At 44.9% G+C, this 21,804-nt stretch overlaps 1 protein-coding gene across 1 annotated transcript in view; it reads left to right on the top strand.

Moving 5' to 3' along the window:
- The first annotated feature begins 3,482 nt into the window (after positions 1–3,482).
- Positions 3,483–21,804, top strand: part of CCDC124 (coiled-coil domain containing 124) — a 40,830-nt gene continuing 22,508 nt past the window's right edge. The window contains exon 1 of the mRNA XM_082710969.1: positions 3,483–3,601. The gene's annotated coding sequence lies outside the window, so the exon portion shown is untranslated. The remainder of the gene's footprint in view (positions 3,602–21,804) is intronic.

Genomic DNA, 21,804 nt, shown 5'->3' with positions numbered 1-21,804 from the left:
GGGAAGCAGGCTTTCCAATGGTTAGTGGTGCCTGCTCAGAGCAGAGCCCAACTTGGTGGTGAGAAGAGGCATGAGAGGCTAAGGCTTGTCTGGCTGATGTTTTAGGGATCCAACCATGCTGTCCCATCATCAATAGTTCATTCCTTTCTATTGCTGAAGAGTATCCCATGGTACAGATGAATCAGTTTGTTCATCCATTCACGTTGTCAGCCTTGAAAATAAAACAGCCAGTTCTTTTACCAGCAAAATGGGTTTATTTGGGAATGACAGAGGAATTGCAATTCGGGACTTGCAAGCTATGGCAAAACCATAACCGAGTCTAGAGAACAAAGGAGAGGAGTGTTCCTTTATGGAGAAAAAGAAGGAAGTTGGGCACCTAGAGGGCTCAGTCGGTTAAGAGTTTGCCTTCGGCTCAGGTCATGATCTCAGGGTCCTGGGCTCGAGCCCCTCATCAGGCTCCCTGCTCCGTAAAATTTGCTTCTCCCTCTCCCTCTGCTGCTCCCCCTGCTCTGTGCCCTCTCTCACTATCTTTCTCAAATAAATAAATAAGTAAAATCTTTTTTTTTGAAAGATTTTATTTATTTATTTATTTATTTTAAAGAATTTTTTTTAAATTTATTTGAGAGAGAGACAGTGAGAGAGAGCATGAGCGAGGAGAAGGTCAGAGGGAGAAGCAGACTCCCCATGCAGCTGGGAGCCCGATGCGGGACTCGATCCCGGGACTCCGGGATCATGACCTGAGCCGAAGGCAGTCGTCCAACCAACTGAGCCACCCAGGCGTCCCTTATTTATTTATTTGACAGAGAGAGATCACAAGCAGGCAGAGAGAGAGGAGGAAGCAGGCTCGCGGCTGAGCAGAGAGCCCGATGCGGGGCTCGATCCCAGGACCCTGGGATCATGACCTGAGCCGAAGGCAGCAGCTTAACCCACTGAGCCACCCAGGCACCCCAAGTAAAATCTTTTTAAAAAGAGAGAGAGAGAGAGATAACTCATGTACATATATGAGGGGATAGGGGCAGAGGAGGAGGGAAAGGGAGAGGAACAGAATCCCTGCTGAGTGGTTAGCCTGACAAGGGGCTCTATTCCTAGGACTCTGAGATCCTGACCTGAGCGAAAATTAAGAGTTGGCCACTTAACTGACTTAGCCACCCATGCACCTCTAAGAATTTTTTATATATTCTGGATGCAAGTTCTTTGTTAGCTCTATGCACTGCCAATATTTTCTCCCAGCTTGTGTCTTGCTTCTTCAGTTAATAAAAATGGTCTTTGGAAAAGCAGAATTTGTAGTTTTGATTTATCAAAATTATCCATTTTTTTCTCTTCATTTTTTTTGTGGTAAAATGTGCACAGCATAAAAATTATGGCTTTTTTTTTAAAGATTTATTTATTTATTTGACAGACAGAAATCACAAGGAGGCAGAGAGGCAGACAGAGAGAGAGGAGGAAGCAGGCTCCCCGCTGAGCAGAGAGCCCGATGCGGGGCTTGATCCCAGGACCCTGGGATCATGACCTGAGCGGAAGGCAGAGGCTTTAACCCACTGAGCCACCCAGATGTCCCAAAAATTATGGCTTTAACTATTTTTTAAGATTTTGTTTATTTATGCAACAGAGAGAGACACAACGAGATAGGGAAGACAAGCAGGGGGAGTGGGAGAGGGAGCTTGGCTTTCTGCCAAGCAAAGACCCCCCCCCCCCCCCCCGCATCCCAGGACCCTGGGATCATGACCTGAGCCGAAGCCAGATGCTTAGTAACTGAGCCACCCAGGCTCCCCTAAAGAATATTTTAAAATAGTTGACATTCATTGAGCCTGTACTATGTGCCATGTGGTTGACCCATATTAGATGTGTTAGTGTTTATTGAACAGTGACTCAGGAGCAAGCACCTTTTTTAGCAATTATTTTATCAATTTATTTTTTCATTAATTGGTTTTATTTTTTAGAGCAGTTTTAGAGTTATAGTATAGAAACACTGAGCAGAATGTTTAGAAAGCTCCCATAGGGGCGCCTGGCTGGTTCAGTTGGCTGAGCGACTGCCTTTAGCTCAGGTTATGATCTCAGGTTCCTGGGATTGAGCTCTGCCTTGGGGCTCCCTGCTCAACAGGGTGTCTGCTTCTCCCTCTCCCTCTGCTCTTCTCCCTGCTTGTGCTCTTTCTCTAGTTCTCTCTTTCTCAAATAAATAAACAAAATCTTAAAAAATTTTAAAAAATCTCCCATAGACTTCTCTCTCCCCTACAGCCTCAGTTTCTCCTATTATTAACATCACATCTTTCATTAGAATGGTATATTTGTTACTGTTGGTGAGTGAGTATTGGTACATTATTATTAACTGAAGTCTTTAGTTTACTCTTTGGGTTGTATATTCTGTGTGTTTTGACAAATGTGCAATGTCATGTCTCCGCCATTACCATATCCTACAGAATAATTTTCTTGCCTTAAAAATCCTGTGTTTCGGGGCACCTGGGTGGTTCAGTGGGTTAAGCTTCTGCCTTCAGCTCGGATCATGATCTCAGGGTCCTGGGATCAAGCCCCGAGTGGGGTTCTCTGCTCAGTGGGGAGCCTGCTTCCCCCACCTCCCGTCTGCCTTTCTGCTTTTAAAAATCTTAAAAAAAAAAAATCCTGTGTTTCACCTACATTGGTCTTGCATTCAATCTCTTCTTTTTTATCTACTTTGTTTACTCTTTCTGATTTTCTATCAACAATAGTCTCATCTGGTCTCAATTCTTTTTCTTATTTTATTACATTGGCCAGCACCTCTGAATCAGTGTTTAATAATAGCCATGACTGTGGGCTTTCCAGCCCCGTCCTGGACTATGTCCTCTGTTTCACCATCCAACATGATACAGATGATTTTTTTTTTCCAATCATGATCTTTGATCAGACTAATTTTCTCCTAGTCCCCATTAACTAAGAACTGAAAAAAAAAAAAAAGTCGGAAGTGGTTGCTGGATGTTATCCAAGGCTTTTCCAGCACAGTAAGATGATCGTTTGGTATTTTTCTCCTTTTATCTCTTCATTGAGTAAGTGAGGCTTTCTGATGCTGAACTTTCCTTGCCTTTTGGGGGAAGGAAAAAAAAAAACCTGCATACCCCTGGTATGTGTCCTTTAAAGTGCAGCTGAACTCAATTTGCTGATATTTTATTTAGCATTTTTTTATGCAGCGAGGCTCCTGACCTCTTCCTGGCATCTGCTTATCCTGCCTCTCAGCTGATTCCCACAGGGTGTGGGGGAGGGCCTCTCAGAACATCTGCAACTGCTTAACCAGATGACTTCAACTCAGCAGTGCCCCAGTCCCCTTCCCAGAACTGCTCCTCCTCCAGGTAACCCTGTTACCCAGGGAAACCTTCTGCTGTTCACTTACCTTCTAGAACCCCATTCCTTAGAACAGTTGATTCATTCTACTAATGGGGGGAGGGGCCAGCCACAAAGCACCGCCCCCCCCAACACCCTAGGGCCTCGGGCTTGTCTCAGTCTCCCCTGCTGATTTTGGCATTCGCAGCTGCAGCTGTGGCCAACAGAGGCCCCATATTCTTGTTGTTCTGGTGCTGTGAGAGAGTTTTCAAGAAGCCAGACTGAGCAAAAGATAGGACCTGGTGGGAAACAGGTAAGTTTCCACTGGTCTGACCCCACCTATCTCCTCTTCAGGTCCACAACTTGTGTCAGCTTCAGGCTTAGCTGACTCCAGGCACAGTTGGGGCAGAGGGGGCCAAGGATGAAGGATCCACCTTATATCCTGTTCTCCTTGGGGCCAGGTCTCAGACAGGGGCTGGAATCTGGGATTCCCCTATACCAGCAGCTCCTGAGGAGGCAGCTCACCTCACACCAAACCAACCCAAAGTACAGAATCTCAGTGAAATTGCTGTGCAACCTGCAGCCAGTTGCTGTTCCTCTCTGGGTCATCCACATCACCTCTCCAAATTCTGACCTGCCAATAGGTCACTCAACAAGCAGGTCAGACTCACGGTTGCTCCAGAAACAGAGACCTCCTACATCACAGGAAAAAAAAAGATCGAGTGAGGGAAAGATTTTCTTTTCTTTTCTCTTTTAAATGCATACTGGATCATATTCTCGTTGCTCCGAGATTAATTTTTCCTTTCAAGAGTTAATAATAGAAATGTTTCCTGGGCAGTAATTATAAATCTGATTCACCTTTTCATCTCTTTTTTTAAAAATTTGATTTTTCTTGTTACCTTTTCATCACAATATTAAGTGTAAAAGGCCAAATTGTTTTGGAAAGCTTATACTGAAAATCTGTGGCCTCCTACAGCTTTCATGTTTGATGAAATCAAGAAAAATATCTGGGGCCCCCAGGTGGCTCAGTTAGTTAAGCGACGGCCTTTGACTCAGGTCATGATCTCAGGGCCCTGGGATCGAGCCCCACATCAGGTTCCCTGCTCTGCGGAGAGGCCTGCTTCTCCCTCTCCCTCTGCCTGCCACTCCTCCTGCTTGTGTTCTCTCTCTCTCTCTGTGTCAAATAAATAAAATATTTTAAAAAATCAAGAAAAATACCAGCACAATTGTCAGAGAAATATGAATGAGTTGGTGGGATCTGGACTCACAGGCGTTAGGGAATGAGGGTGTTTAAACTGGAGCCACGCACCAGCACAAGACTTCCTCTTACCCATCTCCAAAACCTATTCATCCCAGATCCTCTTTACTCAGATTCTGAATTAGCCCCCTTGGTCTCCCCTCCCTGCCTTCTGGCCTCTACCTTGCCTGTGACTCCTAAGGGATATAACAAGCAGCCCCCCTCCCTAGCTCACATATCCTGCATAGCTCCCTATTGCTCTCAGAACAAAATCCATCTGGTAGCACAAAGCCAATTCTAATCCCTTGCTGTTCCTCTTCCTTCCCCTCCTTTTTTTTTTTTTTTTTAAAGATTTTATTTATTTATTTGACAGAGAAAGATCACAGGTAGACAGAGAGGCAGGCAGAGAGAGAGAAGCAGGCTCCCTGCTGAGCAAAGAGCTCCCTGCTGAGCAAAGAGCCCGATGTGGGGTTCGATCCCAGGACCCTGAGATCATGACCTGAGCCGAAGGCAGCGGCTTAACCCACTGAGCCACCCAGGCGCCCCTCTTCCTTCCCCTCCTTATGCCCACCCCCAGTGAGATGGCGAGGGCTCTGGACACAGAGGCAGGAAGAGCTGACTTCAAACCCTAACTCTGCTGTCTACCAGCTAAGCATGGGCATCTCTCTTTTTTTTTTTTTAAAGATTGTATTTATTTATTTGACAAAGAGAGACACAACGGGAGAGAGAACACAAGCAGAGGGGGAGTGGGAGAGGAAGAAGCAGGCTGTCTGCCAAGCAGGGAGCCTAATGCGGGGCTCGATCCCAGAACTCTCGGACCACGACCTGAGCTCAAAGCAGATACTCAAGGACTAAGTCACCCAGACACCCCGGGCATCTCACTCTTTGGCGTTTCACTTTCCTGGTCCATAAAAATGGGTGTGTGTTCTGAAGAGGTGGATAGTTCTGGGTGCAAATGCTTTGGCTCATGACCAAAGGCATTGCCAGGATGACTGCAGGCTCTGAGGGGACCCCAGGCCAGGGTTGCTTGTGGAAGTCCATGTTTGATGTAGGGAAAGAGACACCAGGTTGTCTGCTGTCAGGGCAAGGTGAAAATGATGTGATTTGAAGCAGGGTTTCATGAGCCAACGATCAGGAAAGAATCCTTGAAACGTTTTTGGTGCAAAAAGGTGGTTTGATGGTAGCACAGGCATAGGACCTGTGGGTGGACAGAGCTGCACTGGGATTGTGATGAGCAATTGATTATAGACTTTAGAGTTGGGGGAGGTAAAGATAAAGGAAGTTTCCATCTAGCAAGACATTAACAGTAAGAGTGGGAGTTCCTGGAGGAAGGTTATACTGTGCTTGCCTCAAGTATTTGGGGGTGGAGGGGTGCCTGGGTGGCTCAGTTGGTTAAGCATCTGCCTTCAGCTCAGGTGATGAAGCCAGGGTTGTGGGTTCGAGTCCCACATCGGACTCCCTGCTCAGGGGGGAGTCTGCTTCTCCTTCTCCCTCTGGTCCTCCCTCTCTCAAATAAATAATCAAAATCTTAAGAGAAAAAAGTATTCGCGGATGGGCTGCAAGTTCTAAGAAAATTTAATTGTATCTATGTTTCCTTTTACCTTTGTTCTCCATGTCAAAAATCACACACCAGGTGTGGAAGGGCTGCAGGGGACCCAGAGATTACAGCAGCTGGAAGGAAGGGTCAACCCCAGAAAGCAAATAGCAGCTTTGAGTCCCTGATAGGCGTGGTCCCATGTTGACGTCTGGTCCCCACCCCAGCACCCCCCTCTCCAGGGGCCACCACCAGCCACACAAAGGTGCAGGGTGTTTGCTAAATTCAATGCTTGCTCAAACATTTGTTTTCAAGACAAGATGCCTGCAGAGGCCCCATGCCCTTTAGCCGGGGTCAGAGCCCACAGCTGGGGTGGAGGGGGAGGAGAGCTGTAGGTCGGGGAGGCTGTGCACAGCTGGACCAAGGGCTTCTTTCCAGGCCTGAGAACAAGGCCAGGGGTCCTGCGGTGAGAGTACATGCACCACTCAGTGATGTCCCTTTTTTTGGGGGGGGGGGGGTAGAAGGTGTTGTTGCTGTGTTGCTGGGGTGAGGTCTGGAGCTGACGGCCAAGAAAGAATTCTAGAGACGTCTTTGGTGCAAAAAAGTGGTTTTATATAAGCACCAGGAGGGGACCTACGGGCAGACAGGGCTGCACTGGGAATGTAAAGAGCAACTGCTTATATACTACGGAGATGGGGGAGGTGAAGACAGAGGGAAGGTTCCAGAAGGACTTTGATCTGCTAAAGAAGGCTCATAGGATCCTGGACCTGGATGTTGTGAGGCTCAGGTTGTTTTTCCCTCTAGCAAGGCACTAACAGTAGACAGTTGGGAGTTTCCGGGAAGATCATTATATCCTGCCTGCCTCAGGTACTTGTCACTGGGCTGCAGGTTATAAGGAGAATTAATTTTGTTTTTAAATTTTATTTATTTATTTAATTGAGAGAGAGAGAGAGAGAGCACAAGCAAGGGGAGTGGGAGAAGGAGAATCAGGCTCCCTACTCAGCCTGATCAAGAATCAGTCTCATCCAGATTTAATTTTTTAAAAATATTTATTTATTTGGGGGCACCTGGGTGGCTCAGTGGGTTAAGCCTCTGCCTTAGGCACAGGTCATGATCTCAGGGTCCTGGGATCAAGCCCCTCGTCGGGGTCTCGGTTTGTTAAGGAGCCTGTTTCCTTCTCTCTCTCTCTGCCTGCCTCTCTGCTTACTTGTGATCTCTGTCTGTCAAATAAATAAATAAAATCTTTAAAAAAAAAAAAAGAAATTTTTATTTATTTATTTATTTATTTATTTATTTTTAAAAGATTTTATTTATTTATTTGACAGACAGAGATCACAAGTAGGCAGAGAGGCAGGCAGAGAGAGAGAGAGAGAGAGAAGCAGGCTTCCTGCGGAGCAGAGAGCCGGATGCAGGGCTCGATCCCAGGACCCTGAGATCATGACCCGAGCCGAAGGCAGCAGCCCAAACCACTGAGCCACCCAGGCGCCCCAGACATTTATTTTTAAAATATTTATTTATTTGAGGGGCACCTGGATGGCTCAGTCATTAAGTGTCTGCCTTTGGCTCAAGTCATGATCCCAGGGGCCTGGGATCCAGCCCATCATCCGAGTCCCTTCTCAGCAGAGAGTCTCCTTCTCCGTCTCCCTCTCCCCCTGCTTGTGTTCCCTCTCGCATTTTGTGTGTGTGTGTCTCTCTCAAATAAATAAATCTTCAAAAAAAAAAAAAAAAGAGGGGGGGGGTGCCTGGGTGGCTCAGTGGGTTAAGCCTCTGCCTTCAACTCGGGTCATGATCCCAGGGTTCTGGGATCAAGCCCCACATCGGGCTCTCTGCTCAGCGGGGAGCCTGCTTCCTCCTCTCTCTCTGCCTGCCTCTCTGCCTACTTGTGATCTCTGTCCGTCAAATAAATAAAAATAAAAATCTTTAAAAAAAAGAATAATGTTTAAAAAAAAGGTTTAGTTATTTGAGAGAGGGAGAGAGCGGCACATACACAGGCACACACAGAAGCAAGTGGGGGAGGAGAAGAGGAAGAATCTTCGGTGGACCCGCCCCCTCTCCTGCCCCACCCACCCTTCTTGCTAAGCATGGAGCCCAAACGCGGGGCTCCATCTCCTGACACTGCGATCAGGACCTGAGTCCAAACCCCGAGTTCAAGAGTTGGTTACTTAACCGACTGAGCACCCCCTCCCCCAGTGAGTGCCCCAGTAGATTCAATCTTATCTGCATTTCCTTTTTGCCTTTGTTCCCCACATCAGTTCCACGACATCAGCATTGTGAATGCCTTAAATGTCACTGAATTGTACACTCTAATTGGTTAATTTGATGTCATATGAATTTGACCTCAAAATAAACAATAATAGATAAATAAAATACTGTACTACCAAAAAAATAAAAATAAAAAAGACTCACACTTGACATGGAGAGCAAAGGGAAAAGAAATGTAGATAAATCTCCTTATAACCTGCAGCTCAGGGCGCCTGGGTGGCTCAGAGGGTTAAGTGACTCCCTTCAGGTCAGGTCATGGTCCTGGAGTTCTGGGATTGAGTCCCGCATCGGGTTCCCTGCTGAGCAGAGAGTCTGCTTCTCCCTCTGACCCTCTCCCCTCTCATGCTCTCTCTCTCAAGTAAATAAACAAAATCTTTTAAAAAATTTAATAACATGCAGTTCATTGACAAATATATATATACATTTATATATATTAGTATATATTATATATATATATATGATGAGTCATAATCTCAGACCCCTAATTGGGGAAGTTGTGGCTTGATAATAATCCCCTTTTCTCCCAAATTGATTTGTGGGCATGTAGGACTAGAAAGCTTATTTATTTATTTTAAAGATTTTATTTATTTACTTGGCAGACAGAGATGACAAGTAGGCAGAGAGGCAGGAAGAAGCTGGCTCCTGGCGGAGCACAGAGCCAGATGCGGGGCTTGATCCCAGGACCCGGAGATCATGACCTGAGCTGAAGTCAGAGGCTTAACCCACTGAGCCACCCAGGTGCCCCTAGGAAAGCATATTTAGAGTCAGTGAAGGTATTAATTTTAAGGCCCTTTGCCAATCGAAAAGCCAGAGTGAGCACTATTTATTTTTAAGATTTTATATATTTGAGAGAGAGAGAGAGCAGAAGCAGGGGAAGCAGTAGAAAGAGAGAGGGGTGGAGAAGCAGGCTCCCCAGTGAGCAGGGAACCCTATCCCAGGACCCTGAGCTCATGACCTGAGCCCAAGGCAGATGCTTAGTGGACTGAGCCATCCAGGCACCCCTAAGAGGTTTTAAGAATTATTTCAGGAGTATCTGTAAGACTGCCTGGTATTTGGAAGTCAAACTCCCATCATCCATTGCTAGTCTTTGGTCTCTAAGACCCTCTGGACCTGATGGGAAGTCATTGCTGTCGGGGAAGGTCCCATAGTAAGTTTTGAGGTTTCTTTTTTTTTTTTTTAATTAATTAATTTATTTGACAGAGAAAGACACAGAGAGAGGGGGAAGGGAACACAAGCAGGGGGAGGGGGAGAGGGAGAAGCAGGCTTCCTGTGGAGCAGGGAGTCCAATGTGGGGCTCGGACCCAGGACCCTGGGATTATGACCTGAGCCAAAGGCAGATGCTTAACAACTGACCCACCCAGGTGCCCCTGTTTTGGAGCTTCTTCTACCAGAGGGCTGTTGCATGCTGGGTAAATCCTCTATTTGTAACGTTACAGAAATACTTCCTGAGACTAATATGACTAAGGAACAAAACCATCAAGAAGCCCTTTTTGGGGGCACCTGGGTGGCTCAGTGGGTTAGGCTGCTGCCTTCGGCTCAGGTCATGATCTCAGGGTGCTGGGATCGAGTCCCTCATCGGGCTCTCTGCTCAGCGGGGAGCCTGCTTCCTCCTCTCTCTCTCTGCCTGCCTCTCTGCCTACTTGTGATCTCTCTCTGTCAGATAAATAAAATAAAATCTTAAAAAAAAAAAAAAAGAAGCCCTTTTTGTTTGAGGTCTAGACTTAACAGAATCCTAATCATGAGGGATCACCAGCAGATGAGAAAAGACTTGTCTCAGAAGATAAGGGTCTCCCCAAGTGCGCCATCCAATCCAATCACAGGCAAAGTGGGGTCACCTGTTATCTCCACAAATCCATAGTTAACCCCATGAGGGGCACCTGCATGGTTCAGTGGGTTAAGCCTCTGCCTTCAGCTCAGGTCATGATCCCAGGGTCCTGGGATCGAGCCCCACACTGGGCTCTCTGCTCAGCAGCGAGCCTGCCTCCACCTCTCTCTCTGCCTACCTCTCTGCCTACTTGTGATCTCTGTCTGTCAAATAAATAAATAAAATCTTAAAAAAAAAAAAACATAGTTAACCCCACGGAAGGGGGTACCCTCTGGCTTTTAAGGGGCAAATTTATCTTCCCAGCCACACAGAATGGGTCAAGGTGGTAGTTGAGTTATACAATTGTTGTGGAATTCATCCCATTTTCCAGCTGTTCAAATAATCATATGCCCAAGGGGTCTTGTGATTATCTCCACGGAACAGGCACAGAGGTTGTCCGTAGGAGAGCTGCTGTGGTAATTTCTCTGAAGTTTACCTCAAGTTGTCTAGCTTAAGCAAACAACGAACATTCAGAGACAATTAGAACTAGAATTTAACATCCATGAAGGTGGCTAATTGAAACATAATGTTTCTCTCGAAAATCACCATTATTTCCAGAAATAGCCAAATTAAGACTGATTTGTTTGCAAAATGAGTCCAGTTTTTAAAAAACTTGGCGTAATTATAAACTCAGCCAGAATAGTGATTAGCCATAGAGATCTTTTAAAATCCGCTTTGCTAGCACTTTTTTTTTTAAAGATTTTATTATTTATTTTTGTGAGCAACCATGAGTGGGGGAAGGGGCAGAGGCAGAGGGAGAGGGAGAAGCAGACTCCCTGCTGAGCAGGGAGACCAATGTGGGGCTTGATCCTAGGACCCTGAGATCATGACCTAAGCCAAAGGCAGAGGCTTAACCCACTGAGCCACCCAGGTGCCCTTGCTAGAACTTTCAAAAGGAATTTCGATTGAACTTTTAGTAGCCTCTCTAGGCCAGAAGCCAAGCCAAATCTTGTCGTCAGACATGCCTGTAATACCTGTATATTTGGGGGAATTCCTCTTTACAAGGTCCCCAAAGTATCCTGAGGTTCCTGTACCTGCCAAAAAGTGACACTTTCTACTCAGCTGGCGAGGCTGTTGGGAACTCTGTGAGCACCTATGAGGCCAACAGTTCCAAGGGACTTTATGGCTCCAGGTTTCATAAAGTCAACCTCAGTTTCTTAAAGCTGTATCGTCATATCTGAGTCTATGCATGTCTCTCTCAAATATGACATTCCAGTCAAAGCCTTAGTAAAAGAACCAATGTTTCTAATGGTGTCCTGTTACAAGGAGAACAGACTCTTTTCTTTTTTTTAAGATTTTATTTATTTATTTGACAGAGAAATCACAAGTAGACAGAGAGGCAGGCAGAGAGAGAAGAGGAAGCAGGCTCCCCACTGAGCAGAGAGCCCGATCCGGGACTCAATCCCAGGACCCTGGGATTATGACCCAAGCTGAAGGCAGTGGCTTAACCCACTGAGCCACCCAGGTGCCCCTCTTTTTTTTTTTTTTTAAGATTTTATTTATTTATTTGACAGAGACATCACAATTAGGCAGAGAGGCAAGCAGAGACAGAGAGGGAAGCAAGCTCCCTGTTGAGCAGGGAGCCTGATGCAGGGCTCCATCCCAGGACCCTGAGACCATGACCTGAGCTGAAGGCAGAGGCTTAACCCACTGAGCCACCCAGGTACCCCAGGAGAACTGGTTCTTATTGAAATTTGCAAATAACTCTGATTGCCACAAAAGAAAGAATACTTACTGAGACTTATTGAATTTCAGAGGATTCTGGTAAAGAGAAAAGTTAAGTGCTTCCATTTGTTTACAAATGAGTAGGTTTTTTTTTTTTTTTAAGATTTTATTTATTTATTTGACGGAGAGAGAGAGAAAGAGAGCACAGCAGGGGAAGAGGGAGAGGGAGAAGCAAGCTCCCTACTGAGCAGGGAGTCCATCTCAGGACTCTGGGATCACAGCCCAAGCTGAAGGCAGACGCTTTGTGAACTGAGCCACCCAGGAGCCCAACACGAGTCAATATTTTATCACATTTTTGGAAGTCACAGATATCTTAAGAGAAAGTTTCCTTAATCTGCAAGAGCAAACATTAGAGAAGCAGCAGTATTTCAAATATGAGTCACAAACACTATAATTGTCTTCCTCAGTTTATTTAGTTTCATGTTACTAATTCTTGTTCAGATTGAATGCAGCTTTTTTTTTTTTTTTTTTTTTTTAGATTTTACTTATTTTATGAGAGAGAGAGAGAGAACAAGCAGCAGGAACAGCACAGGGAGACGAGGAAGCAGGCTCCCCACTGAGCAGGAAGGCTGACATGGGGCTCGATCCCAGGACCCTGGGATCATGACCTGGGTTGAAGGCAGACGCTTAACTGACTGAGCTACCCAGGTGTCCCTGAATGTAGCTTTTTAGTTCTGGAAATTCTTACCCATTTTAGTTCTATGATCTTAAAGATATCAAATATCTGGATTTGTCCTAAAATTCCTTTTTATGAATCTCCTTGAAGAGGAACCACGTTTTGCAAGAGAATAAGAATAATTATAAATGATAAAAACTCAGAAATGGACATTTTAAAAAATATTTATTTATCTGAGAGGAGAGAGGGAGTGAGGGAACACAAGCAGAGGGGAGGGGGGGAAGCAGGTCCCCCTCCCAGTGGGGAGCTCAACATGGGGCTTGATCCTGGAACCCCAGGATCATGACCCAAGTGGAAGGTAGACATTCAACTGACTGAGTCACCCAGGTGCCCCAGAAGTGGACATTGTTAACAACCTGATCAACTTGATATGATGTCATTGACAAGGAGATTCAGTAATTCCTGTGAATAGAACACTTCAATAATTAGAATACTCAGTAATGGCATTATAACCAGAACTTAATGTACCAAATAAACAAAGCTAATTAGTCAAAGAGAGTTTATTTACAATTTAAATCTTAGGGAAGTTTGGGGCACCTGGGTGGCTCAGTGGTTTAAGCCTCTGCCTTCGGCTCGGGTCATGATCTCAGGGTCCTGGGATTGGGCCCCGCATCAGGCTCTCTGCTCAGCAGGGAGCCTGCTTCCCTTCCTCTCTCTCTGCCTGCCTCTCTGCCTACTTGTGATCTCTGTCAAATAAATAAATAAAATCTTTTAAAAAAAAATAAATAAATCTTAGGGAAGTTTGTTTAAACCTTAGAAAAAAATTTTGAAGAGTTTTAGAATGTCTTTTTCTTTTTTATTTATTTTTAAAGATTTTACTTACTTGTCAGAGAGAGAGAGAACACAAGTTGTGGGAGTGGCAGGCAGAAGGAGAAGCAATCTCCCTACTGAGCAGGGAGCCCAATGAGGGACTCGATCCCAGGACCCTGGGATCATGATCTGAGCCAAAGGCAGACACTCAATCGAATGAACCATGCAGGCATCCCTAAAACCTTAAAAAGTTTTAAAGCGCATGTCTAAATTGAATTATGGATCATCAAAGGCTTGATAAAGACAAAACAAACTGTTTTTTTTTTGGGCAAAGAAAAAAGACAACAACATTTTCTTATCAGGAACAGACCAACAGGGGCACCTGGGTGGCTCAGAGGTTTAACCCTCTGCTTTCAGCTCAGGTCATGGTTTCAGGGTCCTGGGATCGAGCCCCACATCAGGCTCTCTGCTCAGCAGGGAGCCTGCCTCTCTGCCTACTTATGATCTCTCTCTCTGTCAAAGAAATAAATAAAAATCTTTTTTTAAAGGATTTTATTTATTTGTCTTAGAGAAAGCGAGATAGAGTGAGCAGGGGGAGGGGCAGAGGGAGAGAGATAATCTTTTTTTTCTTAAAGATTTTATTTATTTATTTGACAGAGAGAGATCACAAGTAGGCAGAGAGACAGGCAGAGAGAAAGGAAGGGAAGCAGGCCCCCCACTGAGCAGAGAGCCTGATGCAGGGCTTGATCCCCGGACCCTGAGATCATGACCTGAGCTGCAGGCAGCGGCTTAACCCACTGAGCCACCCAGGCAGCCAGGAGAGGGAGAATCTTAAGATGACTCTGGACCCAGGCCCAAGCTTGACGAGCCTGACACAGGGCTCCATCTCAGGAACCTGGGACCATGACCCGAGCCAAAACCAAGAGTTGGATGCTCAAAAGACATGAGCCACCCAGGTGCCCCCCAAATGTGAATCTTTTACCAGTGTACTTTTAAAATCCATTCATTTTAATCTTAGTCTGTTTTGATCACACATAAAATTCCTTTCCAAAGACTTCCCTTCACAAAACCTTCTACAACTTTCCTTTGCATTCAGATTTTGTCCCAAGCCACTTCTCTCCAAACAGCCGATCTCATTTAGGACAAAATTACCTTTTTCTGCTTTCAACAAACAGGTATTCCCATTCCTCAAACCCTTCTTCCACATACAGAGTTGCTTTTCTTCTTTCCAACAGTTATTCATTACATCTAGCAGAATTTTGTCCTCTTTGAAACCTTAGTGTCTGGGGAAAACCAAGGAGTAACCAGTTGTGAACTGTCACACCAGAGCTCTTTGGATGGCAAATTTATGGATAAATTTAAGCCCAAACATGTTCTCCAACAGACCCAAATATCCTTAGTTTCTCTGCAATAAGAAGTCAAAAGGACAAACCTATGTTCAGTAATCAGTGCTGTAGTAGCTGGTGTGGGTGGTGTTAGGTCCAGGGGATGCTCTTCTTGCTCCTCAATGGTGAGGGTAGGAGGAGAAGCCAATGGTGCTGGAGGCACCAAGCATGGTCTAGAAGCCATTTATATAGGCCATGGCCAAGGCAGTGCAGAAACAGGAGGAGGGGGAGAGGGAGGAGGAAGCAGAAGAGGCTAAGAGCTGCCAGAAAGCATAGAACAAGGTTTCCCCATCCTAAACCTCATCAGCTCAACCAGATGAATAGACCCCATGATTTTCTTCAACCAACATGGAAACAGGCTGTCCATATGGGGCCAGAGATGACAGGGAACTTCCCTGAAACTAAAGGAGTATTGGCAGCAGCTTGGGAATATTTTGTAAAGTCCCTGTCTCTGAGGTTGACTAACCAGAAACAGCTGGCTCCGATTATCATAGCCATTAACCTGGAAATGAATGAGGGAGAAGCCCCCTATATCTATTAGGAGGAGGAACAATGAAGGAGGGTCAGTGTCCCTTTTATTATAAATAGACTGTGTTTCCTCCAGCAACCTTGGTTCTATCAGGAGAAGGCCTGATCAGGAGATACCTGGGTGGCTCAGTAGGTTAAGCATCTGCCTTTGGCCCAGGACATGATTCTAGCGTCCTGGGATCGAGTCCTGCCTGCATTGGGTTCCTTGCTAAGTGGGGAGCCTGCTTCTCCCTCTCCCTCTGCTGCTCCCCCTGCTTGTGTCTCTCTCTGATAAATTAATAAAAGCTTTTTAAAAAGAAAGAAAGAAAAATGAGGAGGCATATTTAGATAATTATCATCCAATATACCAGGAGGTACTTTACTGGCCTGGTTACTGACCAAATACATTCTTCCAGATGGCCTTAGATTCAGATCCTGATTTAGAGCCATGAAGACCTAGACCTGTGGTGCCTCTGTCCATTTGTCCTCCTTCCTGTAGAAGAGATCTAATTCACAGGCCATACTGAGGCCATGCTGTGTTATAGAAGATCAGTATCCTTTCTCAAATTTTGCAATCCAAATGATTTCCAGTGGGTTAAAATGGGTCCCCGAGGGAGAGTCCTTAGGAGTTGGGAAAAAAAGCCTAGAAGGTCCATTACCAAGAAAGTTCCCCCAACTCCCCTGTGGAGGATATGTCAGAGATTCTGGGAGTCAAAAGTGACTGGAGGCATCCCTTGAACGCAATCGCTATGATCACTGTCCTGCCATAAAAGACCCTACAGAAGAGATATTAGAACCTCCCCTTCCCCCTTGTATTCTAGGGTACAGATGGGTGCCTGGTGAATGAACCAAAATCCCGTGCCACGCCATGCTGTGAAGGCTTGTGCTATATTGTGCTATGAAGGCCGTGCCATTTTTAAACCATGGAAAACACTAGAAAAGTTTTCCAAGGGTAAGTTACCCAATTTTGTAGTTGAAGTGGTTAGTAGAGGTCACAATGGAAAAGAGTAAAGATAGAAATCCATCATGGTCTAAGCTAGATTCCAACAAATGTACTCTCTCTTTTTTTTTTTTAAAGATTGTATTTATTTATTTGATAGGCAGAGATCTCAAGTAGACAGAGAGAGAGAGAGAGGAGGAAGCAGGCTCCCTGCTGAGCAGAGAGCCCGATGTGGGGCTCAATCCCAGGACCCTGAGATCATGACCTGAGCCAAAGGCAGAGGTTTAACCCACTGAGCCACCCAGGTGCCCCTCAACAAATGTACTCTTAAAAAGCCAACTTCCCTAGGAAATGGTCCTGAGTTTGGTTTTAATTCAATCCAGTATTGGTTTCAGCTGTCTCTGAGTGGAGGTCTTGGAGCCAGAAGTGGCTAGACCAGGGATGTGGAAGGGATCACATTAGACCAATGAGAAGGAGACCTCATATGGGAGTCTTAAAGATCAGCAACTGTCCTGATGACTTAGGTGGCTGTCCTGTGCCCCAAACAGACAGTTTTCTATAAGGACAGGAATAAAGAGAGGGCATCAAGTTTCTTGGTCTTATTACCATTCCGGCCAGGGTACTAACTTCCAGCCAAAAGGCAGGATTTTTCCTCCCCATAGCATAGCCACGGGCTAGAGGATTGTAACCTAAGAAATCGACATGAAAATGTCCCAATAAGACTATATGCCTTGAGGAACCCCTGGAATGAGAGTAAATGAAGAGAAGAGGAAGTGCTCACCAAATTTGCACCAATGCTCAGAGTCCAGATGAGAAGACTCAAAGCCATGTTTGATGTCAGAATGATGCAGAAATGTTGGGGTTCGGAGCAAACCATCCAGAAAGAATTCTTGAGACGTCTTCAGTGCAAAAACAAGGTTTTATTAAAGCACTGTGACAGGACCTGTGAGCAGAAAGAGCTGCACTGGGGTGACAGGTGACTAATATACTTTCAAATTGGGAGAGGGTAAAGGGGTAGCAAAAATCTCTAAGGAATTTTGGAAGCAAGGTTTCCAGGACCTTGAGGGAGCTAGCTGTTGTTAGGAAAATGTCCTTTGGGGTGCATTGGTGGCTCAGTCGATTAAACTTCTGTCTTTGACTCAGGTCATGACCTCGGAGTCCTCAGATTAAGCCCTGCACTGGGCTCCATGCTCAGCAACAGCTCCTTCTCCCTCTCCTTCTGCTTCTCTCCCCTGCTCATGCTTGCATATACACTCTCTATCTCAAATAAATGAAATCTTAAAAAAAAAAAAAAGAAAAAGGTCCTTTATTATGTGTTTAGTAAAAAAACTCACTCAGGAGACCCTTCGGATGTATATCAGAAGGCTGTATGTTTGGAGGATGGTAATATATATCTGGGGGGGTAGAGAAAAAGGAAGTTTCCAAAGAATTTTTTCCCCCCAAAGGAATTTTTATATGTTAAAGGAGACTTACAGGATCTTGGAGATTGGGGATAATTGTTAATATTAATGATAATGTTAATGTTTTGTCCTCAGCCAAGTATTAACATTGAGGCTGTTGAGTTCCTAGAGGAAGGTTACTCTGCTTGTTTCAAGGACTTGTTAATGGGCTCTAAGTATAAGAAAATTTAATTTTTTCTTTTGCCTTTGTTTTCCACATCATTGAGCACCTTTTCATTGCCTGTTGGCCATCTGTATGTCTTCTTTGGAAAAGTATCTGTTCAGATCCTCTCCCCATTTTTTAATAGGGTTTTTTTTTTTTAATGGGTGACTTGTAGGAGTTCTCTATATATTTTGGAAATTAACCCTTTATTGAACATATGATTTACAATTATCTTCTCCTGATCCTTAGGTTGCCTTCACATTTTGATGATGGTTTCCTTTGCTCTGTTGTTTGATGTAGTCCAATTTATTTATTATTGCTTTTGTTTCTCTTGCCTTTGGAGTCAGCCTCACAAACATATCTCTAAGATAGCTGTCAAGAGTCTACCACTTTAAGTTTTTTCTAGGAATTCTGTGGTTTCAGCTCTTACATTCAAATCTTGAATAATCCATTTTGAGTTAATTTTTGTATATGGTGTAAGATAGTGGTTAAGTTTTACTCTTCTGCATGTGGATGTCCAGTTTTCCCAGAACCATTGATTGAAGAGAATTTCCTTTCTCCTTTGAACGTTCTTGGCTCCTTTTCCATAAATCAACTGTCCGTATATGCATAGGTTTATTTTTGGGCTTTCAATTCTGTTCCATTGAGCTGTGTGTCTGTTTTTATGCCAATATCATACTGTTTTGATTACTATAGCTTTGTAGTATAATTTGAAATCAAGGAGCATGGAGCACCTGGGTGGTTCAGTCAGTTAAATGTCTGCCTTTGGCTCAGGTTGTGGTCTCTGGTTCCTCCTGGGATTGAGTCCCTCAGGCTTCCTGCTTGGTGGGGAGCCTGCTTCTCTCTGTCTCTCTCCCTTAGCCCCTCCCCACTGCTCATGCCTCCCTTACACCACAGGATAGGTAATTCCAACAGAAAGCCAATAAGGAAACAGTGGTCTTGAATGACACATCAGACCAGATACACTTAACATACACATACAGAACATTCCAGATCACACGTTAGGCCACAAAGCAAGTCTCCATAAATTCAAGAAGACTGAAATCATATCAAGTATCTCTTCTGACCACCATGTTATAAAACTAGAAATCAATTACAAGAAGAAAACTGGGAAAACCACAAAAATGTAGAGATTCAACAGGATGCAGCCGAACAAACAATAGGTCATCAAATAAATCAAAGGGGGAAAAAAGATTACCTAGAGACAAATGAAGATAGAAATACAATGTACCAAAATCTATGGGATGCAGCCAAAGGGGTTCTAAGAGGGAAGATCATAGCAATACAGGCTCTCCTCAAAAAACAAGCCAAAAGGGACGCCTGGGTGGCTCAGTTGGTTAAGCAGCTGCCTTCGGCTCAGGTCATGATCCCAGTGTCCTGGGATCGAGTCCCACATCGGGCTCCTTGCTGAGCAGGGAGCCTGCTTCTCCCTCTGCCTCTGCCTGCCATTCTGTCTGCCTGTGCTCGCTCTCTCCCCCTCTCTCTCTCTGATAAATAAATAAAATATTAAAAAAAAAACAAGCCAAAAAATAAAAAACAAAAAACCAGATAAACAATCTAACTTAACACCTAAAGGAACTAGAAAAAGAAGAACAAAAAAGGCTAAAAGTAGGAGGAGGAAGGAAATCATAAAGTTCAGGGTGGAAATAAATTACTAAAGGCTAAAAAGACAATAGAAAAGATGAATGAAACAAAGCTGGTTCCTTAAAAAGATAAACAACAGGGGCACCTGGGTGGCTCAGTGGGTTAAGTCTCTGCCTTCAGCTCAGGTCATGGTCTCAGGATCCTGGGATCGAGCCCCGCATCAGGCTCCCTGCTCAGTGGGGAGCTTGCTTCCCCCCTCTGTCTGCCTGCCTCTCTACCTACTTGTGATTTCTTTCTCTGTTAAATAAATAAATAAAAATTCTTAAAAAAAAAAAGATAAACAACATTTAACAACCTTTAGCTTGACCAACCAAGAAACAGGAGGAATTAGTGTTTCATGGGGATAGAGTTTCAGTTTGACACAAGGAGAAAGTTCTATGGATGGAGGCTGGTGATGACCACACAATAATGTGAATGTGATTAATGCCCCTGAACTGTTCACATAAACATGGTTAAAATGGATGTGATTTAAAATTTACTCCAAATTAGGAGGAAAAAAGTGTTCTAGAGTCTTCAAGTGTCAGATTCCTAGAATTTGGGTATTTTAGGGACAGTAATCTTCAAGCATGTCCCTCTGAGCATACTCCAGGCTCTGACCCAGGCCAGCAGGCTTGTCCACAGCACCCTCTCTCAGTGGGCTGGCCAGACTCCAGCAGAAGCTCTGGTTGGACCACAATGGTCCATTTTGGGCTTGCCCCAACAAGGGAGACCCACACCATGGGGACAAGAAGGTGTTTGTTTGTATTGAGTCCAAGGAAGACTAGTTTTGCACTGGACTGGCCCCAAACAGAACAAGGGGAATGACTCTCTGTTTGGGCATCTTGATTTTTATCTAGGAGACAGGAGGAATGGGGTGAGGCTGCAGCTATACCTGTGATAAGTGACTGTTGTTCCTGGTAGCCAGGAAGGGGGACTTTGGGCCATTTTTGTGGTTTGTATGGTGTTCTTATTTTTCTCCGTGCTCATACATGGTTATGAAAAGGTCTTTCAGGGCACCTAGGTGGCTCAGTTGGTTAAGCAACTGCCTTTGGCTCAGGTCATGATCCTGGAGTCCCAGGATGGAGTCCCACATCAGGCTCCCTGCTCATCTCTCTCTCTCTCATTCTCTCTCTCTAATAAATAAATAAAATTTTAAAATACGAAGAAGAGGGGAACCTGGGTGGCTCAGTGGATTAAGCCTCTGCCTTTGGCTCAGGTCATGATCTCAGGGTCCTGGGATGGAGCCCTGCATTGGGCTCTCTGCTCAGCAGGGAGCCTGCTTCCCTCTCTCTCTCTCTCTCTGCCTGCCTCTCTGCCTACTTGTGATCTCTGTCTTTCAGATAAATAAATAAATATTTAAAAGAAAGAAAGAAAGAAAGGAGGAAGGAAAGAAGGAAAGAAAAGGAATTCCTTTTCTATTGCTGCCACACCAGATGACCACACATTTAGCAGCAGAAATTTCTTATCTTGGGTGTTCTGTGGGTCCAGAGTCCAGGCACAGCATAGCTCAACTGGGGTTTGTGCTCAGGGTCTGACAGAGCCAAAGTCAAGGCGAAATTCAGTGGCACTTAATACAACCATCACCTCTGTCTAGATCCAGAACATTCCCATCCCCACAAAAGGAGACCCTACCCCATCAGCAGCCACTCCTCCTCCCCCTCCCCCAGCCTCTGGAAGCCACCAGTCTGCTCACCATCTCTATGGGTTAGCCTGTTCTGGATGTTTCATATACATGGGCTCCTACAATGTGTGGCCTTTCGAGTCTGCCTTCTCTCACTCCTCACGATGTGTTCAATGTTCTTCCACACTGTGGTAGGAGCCCAAGCTTCATTCCTTTTTATGGCTGAAGAATATTCCCCTTTAGGGATGCAACACATTTTGTTCATCCGTTCATCTGTTGATGGGCATCTCAGTAGTTTCCATCTTTGGATGGTTGTCTGACACACTGTTATAAACACATATGGACAGGGTTTTTTGTCTTTTAGCCATTTTTGTCCCATTTGCTCGGGGAGACACTCTCAAGAATATGTACAGAAAGACAACATTATTTCCATTAAATCGGCTTTAAAATTTCCCAAGTGAGGGGCGCCTGGGTAGCTCAGTGGGTTAAAGCCTCTGCCTTCGGCTCGGGTCATGATCCCAGGGTCCTGGGATCAAGCCCCGCATCGGGCTCTCTGCTCAGCAGAGAGCCTGCTTCCCTTCCTCTCTCTCTCTGCCTGCCTCTCTGCCTACTTGTGATCTCTGTCTGTCAAATAAATAAATAAAATCTTTAAAAAAAAAGTTTCCCAAGTGAGGAGAAAAGGGAGGAAGACAGAAGAAAGAAGTGAAGGGAGTCATCATCAGACCTGACATTTCCCCTGTCAAAAAAGGACCTTTAGGATTCTTAGGGGGAGAAGTTTCGGTGGAGAAAA

This window comes from Mustela nivalis (genome assembly GCF_964662115.1).
Source record: "Mustela nivalis genome assembly, chromosome: 1".
Taxonomy (NCBI): domain Eukaryota; kingdom Metazoa; phylum Chordata; class Mammalia; order Carnivora; family Mustelidae; genus Mustela; species Mustela nivalis.
The sequence above is the reverse complement of the archived record's forward strand: the minus strand, read 5'-3'. Positions and strand labels throughout refer to the sequence as shown.